The sequence below is a fragment of the Camelus bactrianus genome, chromosome 5 (assembly GCF_048773025.1).
Source record: "Camelus bactrianus isolate YW-2024 breed Bactrian camel chromosome 5, ASM4877302v1, whole genome shotgun sequence".
Classification (NCBI taxonomy): Eukaryota; Metazoa; Chordata; class Mammalia; order Artiodactyla; family Camelidae; genus Camelus; species Camelus bactrianus.
Window position 1 is genome coordinate 97,317,999 of NC_133543.1, and position 20,053 is coordinate 97,338,051.

At 41.9% G+C, this 20,053-nt stretch overlaps 1 long non-coding RNA gene across 1 annotated transcript; it reads right to left on the minus strand.

Moving 5' to 3' along the window:
* Window positions 1-61: 61 nt before the first annotated feature.
* Window positions 62-19,310, minus strand: LOC105069815 (nuclear body protein SP140-like protein). The gene is made up of 5 exons (XR_006725229.2): window positions 19,001-19,310; window positions 7,704-7,857; window positions 6,629-6,797; window positions 4,267-4,335; window positions 62-227 (listed from the first exon to the last, which is right to left on the minus strand). It is a non-coding gene; the product is annotated as a nuclear body protein SP140-like protein (long non-coding RNA).
* Between the last annotated feature and the right edge of the window lie 743 nt (window positions 19,311-20,053).

Consider the following 20,053-nt stretch of genomic DNA (forward strand, 5'->3'; position numbering starts at 1 on the left):
TTAGGTTCTATTTCATATAACAGATAACCTACCTTAACTAATAAAAATGATTAATCTGGACTCTTTAAAATTTATTATTTTATTTTGAATGATGTAGTAAACAATTGGATTTAATGTTGCATAGATTTTTTAAAGATTCATTTGTATACCAAGAATTCTAGATTTGCACATATCTTTATTCCTAGTATGTCTGTCCCAAGTAAAAGAGTTTCCAATGTCCACGGGATCTATAAAGCAAGGAGACAAAAACCAATAATCTGTACACTGAAAAGTGGTAAATCTTGACATTTCACACAATTCACAGTCAGGATTAAAATGTGTTGGTTATCACTTCTCTCTCTCTCTCTCTCTCTCTCTCTGTCTCTCTCCCTCCCCTCTTTCTAAAGAAAACAGACAGCTATGGGACTGAGTTCTAGAAATCAAGGATGATAATTCTAGCTCTTCCTTGGCATGATGAACCAAGAAGTGGGGAGAACCTCAAACATTTATGGGCTTTGGCTTCCTCACATATAAAATAAGACATCTCATGATTGCTGTAAAGTTAAAATAAGACTTTTTTTTTTTTTTTTGGCAGACTCCTTTGATAAATCACCACCTACTTAATGTTATTGAGAAAGTAGAAATTAGCTTAATCTAAGAAAGCAAAACTCTACCCTGCCATTCATGAGAATGGAATAACAGATACAGTGAAAACCAATTGCAAAAAATAATAGGAAACAGTAGTTCTCCTAAGAACTTGCTACAGCTGTTAAGTTATCACAATAATCCTTCTTTGAATGACTTCCACTTTCTTACTCACTGAGAAACTTTGTTGTCAAAATTCTCACACTGTCAAAAAACTTGCTGTTTGAAATGATATCATCAAGAATAAAAGTTAGAGGGTCTGAGTTATTTTGATAAAGAGATAGACTATTGATTTCCAATCCAGCTGCAAATTGGGATTTCTGAATACAATAGTCAACATTTCCTTAATTTTGTAGTTTCCTCGTAACAGAACCCTGAGTGTATTTCACAATCCAGACCTGATCCTGCCCTCTTTACACAGAGTTCTGGCTTAATTTGAACCTATCAGACCACTGCTTCCTGTAAACTTTATTTAAACTCCCAAAGAGTTTAAGTAAGTTTTAAGTTTCATTAAACTCTCCCAAAACCTACAACAACTGTATCTATATCTTGGTTTGGCAAAGTGTCCCATAGGTCAGTCTTCTTGTGTGTGTCCCACTGTCTTGTAACCAGCCAATAAATCTCACTGCTGGACCACAAGCTTGTTCACCCCTGGTAAACTTAAACTGATTAAAAAAGGACAACTCTCTGGAGGACATCCATCAAAATCTAAAAGTTGATTTTGCCACTAGTTGATTTGAATCCTTTCTATTTGAATGTTATGAGACAGCGGGATTTCTGAGCTTTCTCAGGGTTTTGAACAAATGATAACAATATTATTTACCCAAGAAAGGACTACTTAGCCTTCTGTGCTCCATAAAAGATAAGGAAGTGGATGAGAATGGGTGAAAATTACTGTATGAATTCAAGACTGAAGTTATTAGGCATGACAACAGGTAACCAAAGGGATCTCATTTTATGAGCATATTTCTACCACATCAAAATATGAGCACATCTTTTCAGTCAATAGTGCTCATACTGTTAAATATGAATTTATAATGATTTTATGTCTCTCTGTGCATGTAGTAAAGGAAATGCAGAGAATGGAATTTTAGTATCACTAATTCATTTTCATGTGTTTGGTACTCAGAATGAAAAAGGAAAAAGTAGTTCTGAATTCAGACTCCTGGAATCCTAAAACCCAAGCCTTGTCTGCCTTGCTTGACCCAGTTTTTGGTGGTGAGCTAGAAGCTTCCTGGTTCTCTTTTCCAACATTTGTGATATTCTCAGAATAAATGAATTAATTTCCTTATTAATTGCAGTGCATGTGAACCACCAACGCAGAATTCAAGGAACATAGGCTTACAAAGTTAGCCAGAAAAGGCATGCTGACCGAAACAAGTTCCCTAAATTAGAGGCCAAACTGGGTGATGTCTACAAGGCAATAAAACCATAATCTTTGTCTTCATGGTTTCTTTGTTATCTCACCTCCACTTTTTCTTGCTTGGTATTTCTACCCTCTGTCTGCCTCTTCTCTTCCAATTGCCGTCACCCTTATCTCAGAGGTTGCACCCCTCCACTACTAAAGGTCTCTTCTTGTGGTTTTGACCATATCTCTAGAGCCTCCTCCCCCTACCTCCTCCCTTCTAAAGGTCTTCTACACTGATCTCTCTCACTTGCCAATCTGATAGTCACACACATTATTTGCAGATTCCTGTGTCAATTTTTGGCAAGTAGGATAAAAATTATCTCCCTGCCAACCCTCCACCACCCTGGAGAAGTTTGGATCTCATCTATTTAGGTAAAGCTGGGCCTGCTCTTACAACTCATTATTGGGGTTTTTTCTAAACTTGCTCTTCTTATGTTCTCCACTCAGGGCATCTTCCTTCACTGAGTTCATCCTTGCCTCCAAGGCAGGGCTAGGATGAGGCAAGCAAGAGGCCTAAGTCATCAAATTGGAGAGGCACTTACTATGAGGTTCATGCAGTGAATGTCTCTTTAAAATCTATACCCAAGGCCTCACCCTCCTTGCCTCCCTCAAGCCATAGAAAGCAGTCAGAGGCTGTGTTCCCATGTACAGACTTTCCTCCTTCCACCTAGTAACCTAATCAGGTAACCGGTAGTTTACAATGTGGGATTTAATCATAATTACCTTGTCTACCATTTAGTGAAAGGCTGTGAAACTCTCCTGATCTCTCTTTTTTATTCCAAGAGCTTTGGATTCAGTGGGCACTGAAAAGAAAAAAAGGAAGGAGAGACCAGAGCCAAGGGCCAGGAAATAGACTAAGGTGTGGTCATAGTGAGCTCTGAGGATGAAAACTTCCTTGTGAAGAAACACACCTGCTCCCAGAACCCCAAGGAAAACCAATCAAGCTCTGCTCTGCCTCTTTCCATCTTGTTAGACCTCATTCTCTTCCACTCTGCTTCTCAATTTTCTACCAGGATCCAATCTCCAGGTATTGGTGCTTCTATCCTAGGAAGACATACCTGCATCTGGGTCTCCACTGGCTTCTGTCTCCCTGGCTTCTCCAGTCGCTTCATGTATCTGTCTCTTTCTTCCCTCCAGCGATGCTCTCCAACTCAGTCCTTGTATCTCTGTTTCCCTTCCCAGATCTCTTCCTCTACATGTCCCCACCTATATGTCAGGCTCCAATTGCATTCTATTTGTCTGAGATTTTCTCCACTCAACCCACAGAAACTAGAAGATGCACTAAAAATAGTCATATCAGTGTCTCCTGACAGTGGGAAGAAGGGAATGGGAAGTGACAGCTTAATAGATATAAGGTTTCCTTTTCAGGAGATCAAGATGTTTTGGAACCAGATAGAGGTGATGGTTGCATAACACTGTGAATGTGCTAAATGTGACTAAATTTTACACTTAAAATGGTTATCTTTATGTTATGTGAATTTTACTTCCATTTAAAAGAAAGAATGCAGGCAGTGAGTTCAGAATGCCTGGATCCATTTGACCGCAGGCCAACTAATTACATGATCTCTCTAGAGCTCAGTTTTCTTATCTGCAAAATGGGCATATAAGTGATAATACCCTCCAATGGCAGCCATGAGCCTAAATCCACAGCTGCCAGGATACACGTTCATTCAAGGGAGCTGTAGATAATGTGGTTGTTTTTTATTATATCCTTTGTCTCTTTCTCCCTGTCCCTCATTTGCCCTCCTTCTTCCTCTCCTTCTCAAATACCCACATCCTCTTTTCCATGTCTCCTCCACTTCCTCTCTTCTCTGTGATTTCCTTTCTCCTTGAATAATCCACTCTTCAACAACATCCCTCACATTTAAATCAGTCCCTTCTTTTGCCATCATCAACGGTCTGTCTTGATGTTGACCTTGGGCCCATAGTCCTTAACCCTTCACACCTTTATGCTGAAGGTCTCCTATGGAAACTCATAATTCACATTTACATTCTTATTCCACTTTCCAGGTTATTGGGCAGAAAGTCTCTGGTTGCCACCTCTTGCTAACATTTTGGGTTCTACATGGAATTGGGTCATTTTGGAATTGATACAAAGTGACACTTATCTACCTGGCCCTTGACCTTCAGATTTTCTTCTTCCAGAATCATGGTTTCCCTTCTAGAGCTCAGTTCCTTTGTCTCCTTTTTCTCTTAGTAACCAAAAAAACAAGTGTGTGTCCCATCATAATTACCTTGTTCAGAGCTGGGCAATTTCAATGTCTCTTTATCACTTTCCTGTGAAAAATATGTGTCTTGGATCACTGAACAGAGGAAAAAATTCATTAGAGTCTGTAAGCAAGTAAGTGCTCAGGGACATCACTTCATAATTACACATCTGGACCACCCACAAACCCATGTCCTGCAGTGGGGGACTTCTGGCCCTTGGATCACTCCAAATCTCAGTGGCTCCTGACTTGGTATTGCTTGTGCCTTTCCCTGGGACAGCAAAGAGAAAAAAAAATCCACTGAAAAAGAGGTGATGAGCCTCCTGATTTTTAAGGATGGTGAAGCAGAGGAAAGGTCATAAACAGTAATTAATTACTCATCAAGATGATCAGAGAGGAGTGAAAGCTTATTTCAATATAAATTCTATAATGGAATGTCTCTGTGAACTGTACAAACCTTAGGGAAGAAACAGGGATTTTCTCTGGAGAAGGGCTAGGATCCTAGAGAGATCCATGAGTATAAAAGAGAAAGCCCAAGAACTTTAAAGATGGGACTAGACGAGAGGAAAGTTGGGCTTAATTGGGTCAGGAAGGATGAGCACTTTCAAAAGAGACAACCAGAAGGCAGGGAAGGAGCTAGACACCTCCCACGGGTGACCCAGATCCCATGAGCACAGGAAGAACATTCTGAAGCTGCAGGCAGGGAGTGGGTGTTACAGCACTACAGGACATCCCCATGACTCCCATACCAGGAAACTTGAAGGCTGCCAACAAGGAAAGGTCAGAAGACCAGCCCAGGGCCCCTGCTTATAGATGACCTAGCAAATGTAAGAGGAAGGAAATAAACCAGGAAGCCTAAGGGCTAAGTCCCTGCCAAAAGTTGAGAGAAGAGACACCATGGGAGGCAACGGAGCCCAGGCTGTCCCAGGACTGATGGCAGAAGCATCTCCTAGGACAATGCCTGCCAGGAGCAAGAATGGACAGGACTGTGGGACCACAGGGGCTTTGTCTTCCCCAAGACACAGCTTCAAACCCCAGAAAAATCAGGTGGAAGAGATGAAGAGAACAAAGGGCCCAAAGCTCGGAGAAGGAAGCCTGTGTGCAGGTGTTCCAGCAAGGGGTTGGGGGCTTCTGTGAATGGGATGAAGGTGGGCACTGAGCAAGTGGAGTGATGCCATGCCATGGACCACAGTCCCCAGCCTCTTGACTTTAGTCACTGACCCACAGCTCCCATGGACAGCGGGGTCCCGGGGGTGGTGGCAGAGACCTCTCCCAGGGGCAGGTGGGTGACAGCAAATGTAGGTGGGAGTCACAGGAGCACCAGAACCAGGAGCCCCGGAAACTAACACTTGTGCTGTGGACCCTGGGCCTAGGGAGGGGGGGTTCCTGCAATCGGTGAAGAGGACCAGAGCCCCTGGGATGTGGACAGTAAAGGTAACTGCTATTCCCTCTGCTCCTATGACCTGGGGACATCCCGGTACAAATATATTGACAATGTATGTGAATTATATATTAATAAATCTTTTAAAAATTAGTGACTTAAAATTTGTGCCCAGATGTTTGATTTTTGATTTACTCTATTCCTATCTCTAACTCATGTATCAATATAGAAATTAGATTCCTCTAATTTTAATCAATTTACTATTTTCATAAATCAATACACTCCATACTTGTTTGGGATCTGCAGATACTAACTACTATACATAAAACAGAAAAACAACAAGGTCTTACTGTTTAGCACAGAGAACTATATTCAGTATCTTGCAATAACCTTTAATGATAAAGAATATGAAAATATACATATGTGCGTGTACAACTGAATCAAAATGCTGTACACCAGGAACTAACACATTGTAAATCAACTATACTTCAATTTTTTCTTACGTAACCAATATAAAATGACTAAAAAAAAAAAACCTCCATACTTTAAATTAGCTTCTTTTGATTTTTTCCCCTTGCTTAAGAAACTGGTGTTACTTCCCTGTTACTATAAAAATTATACTCCAATTCCTCAGTTTAGGATGTCAGAAACTGCACAGTCTGCCTCTAACCATCATGTGCAGAATCAGCTCAGCTTTGCTTGAATCCCTTCCTCACGCCCACACCTTTCCACATGCTGGCCCTCCTGGGCTGATGGGCTCTTGTGACTTCTTCATTCTTTATTTGGAGAGTTAACTTTTTGCCTTTGATAAAGTTTTCTGTGGAAATTAAAGACAGCCTGGTTGCCTCTGAAGAATGTCACCGCTCACAGTTACTTACATCACACTGCCTAGCACGGGGCCTAGGATGGGGGAGCATCTCATGAATAGCTGCTAAATGAGTGACTCAGTGAATGAATGAATGGAATGAATGACCTAGACCCCAGAAGGGAAAAGAGAGAATTGATTACCATTTTCAAAGCTTCTATGAATCGGAATTGAGTCAGGATACTCCTTCAGATGGACCCTGATGAACAGGGCTCGTAGAAGTGATTTATCAAACGTCTTCTCAAGGTGACAGAGAATATGATGTATCACTTTCCCCACAGGAACCAAGTTTCTACAGGCTTCTTGAGAATCCTTTTAAAAGGTGCAATGGGAAAAATATAAAATAATAGTTTCAGAGTTAAAGAGACATCTAGAAAGGAACTGCACCTTGCACTAATTCTACTTGCTCAATGTAGATAGACTAGTATTTTTCATGCCATATTTTAGAACTTCTTAAATACTTGATCAGCTGCTTAAAATAACCCTTCCTCTTGACTTTTTGAATTTTCATCCTGCCTAGGCTGTTTCAAGAATGAAGCTTATAGCAATTCTGTGGATTTCCCAGCAACCACTGCCTACCCTCCAGGTGTGAGAAGCCCTGAAAGGGCTCCAGGATGTAGGGAGATGGTCCTGCCCCTGCCACGAGGAGCACACAGGGACCTGCACAATCACGCAGTGCAGAGATGGTTTCCTCCTCTGTTTCCCCAGGAGGGTCCACTGATCTAATTTACTGGAATTCCAAGACTCCAGAACCACCTAACAAAGTTTAAACACTCTGGAGGAGACAACAAAAAGGCAGAAATTTGATTTATACTAGCACAAATTCCCTGGGGATTTCATTTACCGTAAGTGGGTATTATAATGAAATACTGCCCCAATTTTCTTATTTTAATTTAGTTTAATTTTGTTATGTTGTATAAATTGCTATACATCTTGCAAAGCATATGTTGCAATCCAGCCATATCACCATTACCACCCATCCCCACTCCAACATGTGTCACAGAAGAGAAGGGCTTTGATTGGAATAGAAGTGATATGTGCTTTCTCTGTCACCCTTGAACTTACAGGATGATTAACTAACTTAAAAGAGTCTCCCCAAGAAAAGCATAAAAGGACTCTCAGCCAGTTAGTGATACATTAAATTTTGAATTTAGGATGTCAAATACAAATCAGCGTGGGGGTGGGTTACCATGGGGAAATATAATAAACTTTACTCACACTATAGATTTTTTCAGTGATGAAGGAGCTATCTCTGAGGCTCTCAAGGAAGGGAAATGGCTTTGTTACTGCACTTGCTATCTCCACCTTATTTTCCTTAAAGTGATTCAAAAGGATCTCACGGAAAATCTCCTTCTTCTGAACTGGAAGCATCCTAAGGAAAAAAAAAAATACAATGAGAAAATAAACACCAAGATTTCAAGATGCTCTTCTCACTCCCTACCCACCCCACCAAAAAAAAATACAAAAAAGGAAAAAAGAAAAAAGCAAACAAATGAAAACCTAGGCCCAGATGACATCATTTGTGAATTCTTCAAAATATACACTTAAGGAAGAATGTTAACAATCTTACACAAATTCTTTCAGTGAATAAAGAAATAAGAAACCTAACTTGCTCTAGGAGGAATGCAGAATCCCAATACAAAAACCTGACAAAGACATTACAAAGATGAAACGTACAAGTCAATGTCTCTATGGACATAGAAAAACTCCTACAGAACATTATCAAATCAAATCCAGCAACAGATAAAGAGAATAAAACATAATGACAAGTAGAATTTATTCTAAGAATGCAAAAACTGACAAAATAAAGGAGAAAACCATATAATAATCTCAACAGATCCAGAAAACACACTTGATAAAATTCAATATCTTCATTTTTCTAACTCTCAGAAAACTAAGAGTATAAAGTAACTTCATTAATTAAAAAAAAACTATTCTTAACATCTTACATAAAGGAGAAGTAATAAGTACTTTCCCATTCAATCTGAGAACAAGACAAAGATGTCCACAGTCACCATTTCTATTTACATTTACTGGAGATTGTAGCCCATGCAATAAGGTGAGGAAAACAAATTTAAAGAATAAACATAACAAGAAAGAACACTACACTGAAAATCACAAACATTTGCTGAATTTAAAGAAACTCTAGGTATTTAATCAAGATAAATAAAAACTTATGCTCACAAAAAGGCTTGTACAAGAATGTTCATAGCAGCTTTATTCATGGTGCCACAAACAGGAAACAACCCAAATATTCATCAGTGGGTGAACTGATTAAAAAAATTGTGGTATGTTCATACAACGGAAACTACTCAGCAGTTCAGGGAAATGTAGTACTGACACACAAAAGACTGGAGAGAGCTCTGTATTATAAATGCAGATTTATAAATTATAATGCGCTGCATTATAAACTGGGGAAAATGTTCTTAGAGTTTCTGAAAGTAAGCAAAGAGGAACAGAGAGATCTCTAGGCCACTGAGGCCAGAGGCAGGAGCCAAGTTAGTAAAAAATAACCAACCTTTTAAAGGTAGTGTGGCACTTGCAAATACACCCCCAGAATTTTTGACACTCCTCCCATAGAGAGGGAAGTCTGTTCCGTTTTCTTGAACCTGGGGTCTGTGAACTGCTTGACTAAATGGAAGATGGCAGTACTGACATTGTGCTGGTTTCCAGGCCCAGGCCGTGAGATTCTGGCCAGCACCAGCCAGCCAGGCATGCAGTGCATGCACTATATTGTAGGTAGATTTGGAGCCATATTGGAAGCAGATCCTCCAGCCTCAGTTCGGTTATACCAGTGATGCCACAAAGAGCAGAGGCTAACCATCCCCACCGAGCTCTTACTGAAATTGCAGGTGAATGCACAAAGTAAGTGATTTTTTTGTTTGTTTTAAGCCACTACATTTTGGGGTAGTTTGTTTCACAACAGTGTAACTAGAACAGATTTTCAAGGAAGCTGCTGTTGTAACAAGAATATAAAACAGGTGGCATTGACTTGGGAACAAGCAGTGAATGAAAACCTGAAGGTCCCCAAGGAACTGTCAGTGGAGCTTACAGGAAAAAATATTAGAGGAAGCAGGAGGGAAAGAGACCCTGGCTATGCAGTGATGGAAAATGTCATAAAACTCTCATCTGCAGTAACATGGGACATAGAAAATAGCCCTAACAAACTCAGTGATCTGGTTAAGTAGATTTCTAGGCAAAGTATTCAGGAAATCAAGAAGGCTCCTCATGGGATGCGCCAAGAGGACAGGATCCAAGATCATCTAGATCTTAAAGAACATGGTGAACACCGCTAACATCCAGCTACATTCATGTTCCTAGACAATGATTTTTTCATTCATACTCCACCAGCATTCAACAAACGGCTTAAAGTGACTTTGTAAAATACTTTAAATACATAAGTAAAAGTTAAATATAAACTGAAGCAGAAAGAAAATGAGAGCGGGGACATGAAGTAAAACAACAGGGTATCAGAGATCTAGGTGGGACCCTGGCTCTGATGCGGCAGTCCATAGACCCCACGTTGAGAAACATTGCATTCTTTTCATCTTCGGGCTATTTAAGTTTGTAATCGCTAGACAATCAATGTTGACTGTCTCAGCTTCTATTTGTCTTTGTCTTTGGAACCATCTCTGGGTTCAAACAGTGAAAGTGAAGCTTGCCTCAACCCCCACTTCTCCTCTTTTGATGGAACCACATGCCTCCAGTGAAAGAGGGCTGACTATGATGGTGAGTTGCAAGGAACTGATTGTTGTTTCAACCCCAGTAATGCAGTGCATTTATTAGCAGAAAGATTAAAAAGAGTGAGGATCCTAGGGGAAAGGTATAGCTCAAGTGGTAGAGCACATGCTCAACATGCAAGAGGTCCCGGGTTCAATCCCCTGTACCTCCTCCAAGTGGAAATCAATGAAGAAACCTAATTTCCTCCTCCTCAGAAAACAAGAATGAGGATCCTTAAGCTATAGGGGATAAATCAGATTCTTGGTCAAGGTACAAGAAATATCAGGAGAATTAATACAAACCTAAATGCTTAGGAGATTAAAAGATCCACATTGAGAGTACTCAGCTCAAAGAAGGAGGACATTCTGGTTGGCTCCTCCAAACTCCTCTGCCCTAGATGACCCATCCAAGCCAGTTGTGGGTCTAAACAAGGCAGCTCGTCACCCAGTTGCTGCTGGTCTTGTGATGAGGTTACCAACAGACTTAGGTCAAGATGAATCATCAACCTCAGGTTAATGCGGAGGCATCAGAGCAGGAAAAATGGAAAGTACCCAAGTGCCTAATGACATCATTGGGCCATTAAATCTGCCAACCCTGAGTCCTGTGTCCTGCTAGACTTTTTGTTATTAAAGAGAATATACCTTCTCATTTCGGGGAGAGATCAAGATGGCAGAGTAAGAGGACATGGAGCTCACCTCCCCCATGAACACATTAAAAACACATGTGGATCAATCCTCACGGAAAACAAACTGAAGACTGGGAGAAAGACTCTTTCTTACACAGCAAAGGCTGTATAAAAGAGCCACACAGAAAAGGGTAGGAAGGGGAGAGAAGTGATCAGGTCGATACCCGCATCCCTGGAAGGGGCACAGAAGAGGAGGAGGGTTACACGGGCTCAGCTCTGTGGGGAGTGAGCAGTTCGATCCATAAACTGAGTGTCCCACTCCTGGGGTCCAGCACCAAGAATACAAGTTAGCTGGTTTGACAGCCAGTGGGACTGACACTGGGGCTATAAGAAACCTGGACCTTGCTCTTGAAGAATGCACATGTTTGTATACTCCCGAACAAGGTGGAGGAAGCAGACTGACACTGCCTGGGACTCTGGTTGGTTTACCACGACTGCCCCAGCACATGCCCTAGTCTGACCCAAGCACTTGTCGGGCCCTGGTTGCTCTGTGGCACAGCTCTACACTGGGACAAGGGCTGCCACAGCCAAGGGAAGTACACAGTTGTAGGGGATGAAGCCTGCTTGGACCTGGCACTGCACTGAACGAGGTGAGGGAGTCACTGCTGGCGCCTACAAAGGCACCAGATCAAAAGTAGTCTGGAACTCTGACTGCTGCGGGGACTGCCAAAACCCCCCTGACCTATGCCAAGTGCCCAATCCAGCCTCTCTCTCTCCAGCACTGCTCCCCTCTGGGGTGAGGGTACCAGCGCTGGGAGGGAGGATAACACAAACTTAGAGGGAATGATGCCAGCACAGACACAAACCCTGAGAACTTCTGCTCCAGCAACGTAGAACCTACCCCTGCCCCCAGTAGGATGGTGTTGGCCGCTGAGAAGAGGAGAAGCCCTGGTTCACAACTGACCCTGGCTCTAGCCCCTCCATGTCCAGCCCCACCTCCTACCAAGGTGACAGCTGCCAGGACACCCTGGGGAAAGATGTGGCTCATGCTCATGTCAGATCCAGCTCTCCCACCAAAGCCCCTGGGCACATGCAGACTCTACAGGGCCATTCCCACAGCAGGACACCCAGTCAAGACTGGGATAGGTAAATATTTCACCTAAATCATAGAGACCAAGAAAGTTAAGCACAATGAGAAGACAGGGGAATTTGTTCCAAATGAAAGGACAAGACAAAACCCCTGAAAAAACAACTAACGAAACAGAAATAAATAATTTACCAGATAAAGAGTTGAAAGCATTAGCAATAAAAGTGCTAAGTAAATTAAGGAAAAGAATAGAGGAATATGGTATGAATTTCAATGAGGAACTAGAAAATGTAAAAAAGAATCAGTCAGAACTGAGGAATACAATAACTGAAATGAAAAACACACAAGAAGGTATGAATAGCAAACTAAGTGACAAAGAAGAGTGCATATGTGACCTAGAAGACAGAACAATGGAAATCATCCAATCAGGACAGCAAAGAGAAAACCAAATTTTTTAAAATGAGAACAGTTATATGTGGAATCATTAAAAAATAAAACAATGAACGAATATAACAAAACAGAAACAGACTCACAGATACAGAGAACAAACTAGTGGTTACCAGTCAAGAGAGGACAAGGCGGAGGGACAGGGTAGGGATAGGGAATTCAGAGGTACAAACTACTGGGCATAAAGTAAATAAGCTACAGGGGTATATTGTACAGCACAGAAAATACATCAGTACTCTATAATAACTTTAAATGGAGTATAATCTATTATAATATTGAATCAATATGGTGTACACCTGAAATTAATATAATATTGTAAATCAACTAGTCTTCAATAAAATATTTTTATATGTTGAACATATATGTAAATATATATATATATCTCTTCTCTTTTTTAGGCCAATTTGAGTCAATGTATTTGTTAACTTACAGCAGAAAGTATACGAGCTTTAAAAATCCTCAGAATTCAGTATGTGAAGAAAAAAGGCATTGGAAAAAAATCTTAAAGATCAGTTTAAGAACTAGGTTTTTGTGTAGAGGTCAAGACTTGACAAGTTGGCGGGGAAAGATGCTCTGATCCCAGGAACAGCATGAGACCCACATAGAGAAGGCAAGGGCAGAACTAACCCAAGAGGCAGGCTGAACATAGAGAAGGCAAGGGCAGAGCTAACCCAAGAAGCAGGCTGAACATAGAGAAGGCAAGGGCAGAACTAACCCAAGAGGCAGGCTGAACTTTGAAAGATCCTGCTGGAACAGCTTGAAAGACATATGTGATACAAGAGACCTTTTCATGGCTACAGGGAAAGGACTGACATGTAACATTTCTGTTCTCACAGAAACAGCTCAGATTATTCGAGGCCTGAAACACTCAGAAGAGGAGAATTTGAAGCTGGGGGAAAGCATGGGCCAGCAGGCATGTTGGTCCCTCCTGGACCGCTGAGGTAAGTCTCACCCAGTTTCACCAAATACAGCTTCAGTTCAGGATTTTGTATGGAGGGGTGAGTCTGAGCTGAGACCGGGGGTTTATTACCCAGAGAAGTAGACTTCCTGGGCCTGCAGAATTCAAAGCCAAGAGGCAGCAGCAGCAGCGGTGGTCACTGTGGTTGAAAAATAAAAAGACTGGGTTTCCTCCTGTGGGTGAGAACTGGAAGGAAAGAGCAGAAGCCAGGTTACCTCGAGTGGGGCCATTCATTCCCGGCTCCAGATAATCTCCTTCCAGGAGGGAGGACACTAGTCGGCGTGACACCCCTGGTCCCTCCCTCCCCCCTCCTGTCTATGACAGATAGGCTCTTAGACATTTTGGAGAGGGAGCCCAGGCTATGAGGCGGGTCTCTTTCTGCCTATCTTTCTGGAGCCAGCCTGGCAGCAGAGAGGAGGCCTCTAGTTGGATGCTCCAGGTATAGGCGTTGCAGCCTTGCCTGGCTGGAGCAGTTCCTTAATCGTGGTTCCCAGGACAAAGAAACCCATCATTGTCACGCAGCTAAGCCATGTCCCCCAGTCCAGTTTTGATTAGTAATAAAGCTGATGTTATGATCTCCAGCTACTGACTTCTTATCTCTCCCTTAAGTGAGTCTGAAATTAAGCGCATTAAAGGTGTTGTTGTGGGCCCCCCTCAAATCCCCACAAAAACCGAGGGAGATACATAGTTATAGTTTTTGCTGGGAGAGGTGCCAGTTATACATGAAGCTGCCTCCCTAGACAGGTCCCACACTGACGCACCACTGATGTCCCAGAGTATAGGGCTCAAAGGGCAAATGGAAACCAAGAGGTTTTAAATATTCAAGGTGGACACTACAGGGGAGAAGGAAGCCACAAGAAGCCTTGGGAACATGAGATGCTGTCACTAAAAATTTACAAAATTTGCAAGAAGGTAGATGCCACTCTCTGAAAGAGGAAGCCATTCAAATAGGTAGATTTCTCCGAGAATCTGGAAAACATAATGCTACAATTGACCTTCAGATGGAAACTATCCCCAATTTTAATTAAGTTCCGCAGGGTGGAGGGTACAGCTCAGTGGTAGAGTACCTGCTTAGCATGCATGAGGTCCTGTGTTCAATCCCTAGTACCTCCATTAAAAAAGTAAATAAACCCAAATACCTCCCCACCAAAATCAAAATAAACAAAATTAAGTTCTACAATGGATTCTGGATATTGACCAATGATTTTTCTTCCTTCTGCGGTTTGATCTGTCTGTTCCCCACACTCCAGTGAAGAAGCCTTTGCGAGAGTCTATGGCCATTGGTGCCCTGGGATCAGGGGATTGTCACAGATTATATATTGTTAGGTTGGCTTCAGATTTGCTTGCTTTTTTTTAATTTTGTGGGTTGTAACACGACTTGTGATATTATTATTAGTTTTGGCAATCTTCTTGCTTCTTGGACTTAGGAGAACATAAGAGAGCAAGGGTTTGCTGGAACTTGGTTGGTGTGCCAAAAGAGCCACATCTCCCAAGAGGCACAGGCTGCAGCAGCCAGGGCAGTGAGAATCTGGACCTCACCCCATCCTCCGCAGCTACGTCTGAGTAGAATAAGGACATTAACCAGGGGGGATTTGGGGGTGACAATTTCTTTGGGAATTTAACCTACAAAGAAGGGGAGATTTCATTTCAGTCCATTAATTTTACTATGGGGCTAAACAATGGGAGGGGACATCAGGGAAGATGACAAAGTGGGAGGTGCCAGGAATCTGTCTCTCCACTTTGACAATGACTGTACTAGCAGAAACTGTCTGAAGTCATTGTTTTGGAAATCTGGAGTCAATCTGAATGTTTGCGGCTCGCAGGAGAAAGCTTGACTGGTAAAGTGTGGCTAATTTTAGCCAATTTTACCCTTAGTGCTATAGTGGCTACCTACCCTCATCCCTCCCAGCCCAGTGGCAGCAGCTGTGCCCACACTTCTGGCGTGCTTGCTGGAGCCAGGGTGGACAACAAGGAATTGGTCCTCTAAATATTAGGGTTCCGTGTTCTGGTCGCAGATCACTGCTTTTCACTGCTAAGGTGCAGGCATAGAGAGAGACAGTCATGGTTGCAACTCCCACCGGCTGAAGCGGTTTCCTGGGGATAGGAAGGAGTTGCACCTGCTTTTTGTGTGTTCATTTGTTTGTTGTTTCCTTTTCTCCCCTTTTGGAAGCCAGACATTTAAGATTAGGACATTCAAAAGCAACAATATACATAAGGGGATTTAGAAAGCCACTGCACATGCCCAGGGATGGACACAGGCTCAGAAAACACCTGAAAAGACCACAAGATTTCTTCTTAGGCTGATCCCCAGCACAGAGATATTTTTCAACAATTAAAAAAAATTAAGAAAGCAATTCCATCCCCAAACCATCTAAAATAAGTGAGTACTTTAGAATAAATCTGACCAAGGAAGTGAAGGATTTGTATCCTGAAAATTACAAAAAGTGCTGAAAGAAATTAAAGAAGGCTTAAATAAATGGAAAGACAGCCCATGTTCATGGATTGGAAGACTTAACATTGCTAAGATGTCAATACTATGCAAAGCAATCTACAAATTGATCACAACTCCTATTAAAATTCCAACAGCCTTTTTCACAGAAATGGAAAAGTTGATCCTCAAATTTACATAGAATTTCAAGGGACCCTGAATAGCAAAAACAATCTTAAAAAGGAAGAATAAATTTGGAAGACTCACATTTCCCAACTTTGAAACATAGTACAAAGCTACAGTAATTAAAACAGTATAGTACTGGCATAAGGGCAGACATATGGATCAATAAAATAGAACAGAGAAACCAGAAATGAATCCTCATATATGTGATCAATTGATTTTCAGCAAGTGTGCCAAGACTATTCAATGAGGAAAGAATAGTCTTTTCAACAAATGATTCTGGGAAAACTGAATATCCACACACAAAAGAATGAAATTTGACCCATAACTTATTCCATACATAAGAATTACCTCAAAATAGACTAAAGGCTTAACAATAAAAGGCAAACTATAAAATTCTTAGAAGAAAACATTGGGGAAAATCTTCATGATGCATGAAATCTTCATGAAAACTGGATTTGGCAATGATTTTGTGGATATGACACCAAAAGCATAGGCAGCAGAATAAAAAATAGATAAATTGGATTTCATCAAAACTGAGAACTTTTGTGCATCAAATGACAGTATCAAGAAAGTGAAAAGACAACCTACAGAATGGGAGACAATATTTGCAAACCACATATCCAATAAGGGATTCATATTCAGAATATGTAAAGAATTCCTGAAGCTCCACAATAGCAAAAAAAAAAATGCCAACAACTCAATTCAAAAATGGGCAAAGCATCAACAGACAATTGGCTTTAGAAGATGTGATATATACATACACAATGGAATATTACTCAGCCATAGAAAAAATTAAATATTTCCATTTTCAGCAACAAGGATGGACTTAGAGATCATTATACTAAGTTAAGTAAGTTAGACAGAGAAAGACAAATATGATATGACACATCTGTGGAATCTAAAAACTAATACAGACGAATCTACATACAAAACATAAACAGACTCAGACATAGAAAACAAACTTATAGTCAGGGGAAAGGGATGGGCAGAGAGGGATAAATTAGGAGTATGGGATGAACAGATACAAACTACTATACATAAAATAGATAAGCAACAACGATGTACTGTATAACAGAGGGAACAATATTCAATATATTGAAGCACTATATTCAATATACAGTAGACAAGGATTTACTGTTTAACAGGGAACTATATTCAATAACCTATAATAGAAAATAATTTGTATATAGAAATAGAAAATAATATAGATAGATAGATAGATAGATAGATAGATAGATAGATAGATAACTGAATCACTTTGCTATATACCTGAAAACAACACAATATTGTAAATAAACTATAGTTCAATTTTTTTAAAATGAGCAAAGGACTTGAGTAGACATTTCTCCAAAGAGGATATACAAACGGCAAAAAAGCACATGACAAGATGCCCAACATCATAAGTCAAAATCACAATGAGATATCACTTCATATTTACTAAGATGGTTATGATAAAAATAATTTTAAAACACACATACACAGAAAATAACAAGTATTAGTGATGATGTAGAGAAATTGGAACCCTCGTGCATTGCTGGTACAGCCACTGTGGAAGACAGCTGGGCAGCTCTTCAAAAAGTTAAACATAAATATCTTACTACCATACAACCTAGCAATCCCACTCCTAGGTGTATACCCAAAAGAAAACAGGGAATTAAACGGGTATTTGCACACCAATGTTTACAGCAGCATTAGTCACAATAGCCAAAAGGTGGAAATAACCCAAGTGTCCATCAACAGATGAATGGATAAACAAAATGTGGTGTGCACATACAATAGAATCTTACCCAGCTATAAAAAAGAATAAGAATTTTAATATATGCCACTATATAGATGGACCTTGAAAACATGCTAAGTGAAATAAGCCAGACACAGGACAAACATATGGTTCTAATTATATGAAGAACCGAAAATAAAAAAATTCATAGAAACAAGAAGCGGATGTAGGTTACAGGAGCTGGGCGGGAGGAGTTATTGTTTAATGGGCACATAATTTATGTTGAGGGTGATAAAAAAGGTTTGGAAATAGATAGCGATGATGGTTACACAACATTGTGACTGTATTTAATATCACTAAATTATCCACTAACAAATGGTTTAAATGATAAACATTGTTATATACATTTTACCACAATTTTAAAAATAATTGGAGGGTGCTCATATTATTGGAATCTGGAGCTTTATGTTAATTATTCCAACTGAGTTGTCACTTGGTGCTTTCTGGAAAGCCAGTACACTAGAGCTGAGCGTATTCTGGGACAGAAAAGTAAATGGGGGAGTGGGGGAGGGAGAGGGCAAATTCTCAGCCTAGGAAAGAGTGAGAACTTACAGGTCACTAATGTCATGACAAATATCAGAACCATCTCAGAGCCACATCTGAGTTTCTTAATCCGCTGGCTTCCACTATCTACAGACAAGCAGTGGCGGAAAGCATTGGCCGTCAGCTTGAAGCAAGCCTTCCAGGGGGTCTGCTCCTCTCCTTCCTAAATGCCGCCACACCTTGGGGTGACTAGGTGTAGCCAGTTGAACTTCATGGTTTAACAGGAAACAAAAGTGAAGAAACTCAGGCAGAGGAGGAATTCCTGTCCCTGGCACCTCGTTCTTCCCCAAAGGAAGGAATCCTGATCTGATGCGGTCCCTGCAAGGGTCCCAGGAGGAGACACTGAAGCGGCGCTTGGGGAATAAGAGATCCGGCACCGGCGGTTTTCTCCCAGCAAACACCGGCTGGCAGCCGGGCGGGGGCCTCCCGCCAGCCCCGGCTTCGCTCTCCTCCGTTCGCGCCGCACGAGCGCGCTCACCGGAAGGCAGCTGCCGGCACAACCTCAGCCGGCGCGGAGCCAGCAGCGCACTCTCCCAGAGCGCCCTCCCCCTTGCAGGGCAGACGTCAGCCAAGACTTTCCACCAAAGCAATACACCTTATCAAACACGCTTTCCACCCAGCTGGTAAATAGCCGCTGCCCTGAGCCCCTTCAAGGGCTTCCCTCCGCCCTCTGCTGCCCTAGGCACCCGTCCTCTCCCTAACCCACCCCGCAACCCCGCCCGCAAGACCTCCCTAGTCAGCGACCGGATGTCGGGGTCTTCCAGGAACCTGCTGCAGTCTTCGGCCGGCGTCCGCTTTCATCAGGAGCGCACAGCAGAATGAAAGGAAAGACCCTACGACCGGGCTTGTTTTTTAATTCTAATTTTAGCAGGTGAAATTTCACTTTAAATTTGCATTTACCCTCCTTTCTCTCGGCACCTCTTTCCTCTCTCCAGAACCCCTAGAAAGTCTACACTGCCCTCTGGTGGCTGAATGTTGCTATTGCACAATCCCCTTCAGAAATGTCTTGAACCTTTCCGTCTCCTCATTCATCCTGTTGTCTATCCTAGAAAAGTAGGACTCATTTCTTAACCCTCTAACCAAATAGCTCAAAATCAAGGTTAGAAGTGACATTATTTCCTTCTAAATAAAAGTGAGTGAAATAGTACGAGGAATTAGTGCATGAAATGATTTTCCTGTTGGGCAGTTCATATGCCTGTAAGCAGATGTATGATCTGGACAGAGAAGTCTTAGTTCAAATTGTGAGGATGCCCTGTGTTTTTGACTCTTTTCCATCCCCTTTCTGAGCTGTCCGTCTTCCTACGTCCCCGAGACCTTCATTGGGCTTAGAAGCCCCCAAAGACAAAGCATCCCTGTCCTCTGGATCCCCCCCCCCCCACCGGCTGGGAATGCTCTGAGGTGAGCTCCCCTCAGAGGACTCCCGCAGTGAACCAGGGCATCTGAAGCTGCAGAGCAGTGAGAAGGCGCCTGGATGCTTATCTGGCCAGCCTCCACCTCAGCACACAGCCTGTGGACTTCCACCGACTTGCCCTACAGATTTTCTACTCTGTGAATTCCTTCTGCAAGTGGAGTCTCAACAGTGGCTTGAACAGAGAAGGAAGGTCTGGGTATGAAGGTGAGCATAACCACAGCTAAGAGCTGTCTTTTAAGGGGAGACGAGAAGTGGATTGTTGTAAGTGGGCACCATCTTGCGGGGAGGGCTTCATTCCTGCAGCATTGTAAGTACCGTCTAGCATGAGTTGATGTGCAGCATATGACTGTTCCTCTGGAGATGATGTGTGGTGGGGAAGTGGCTTC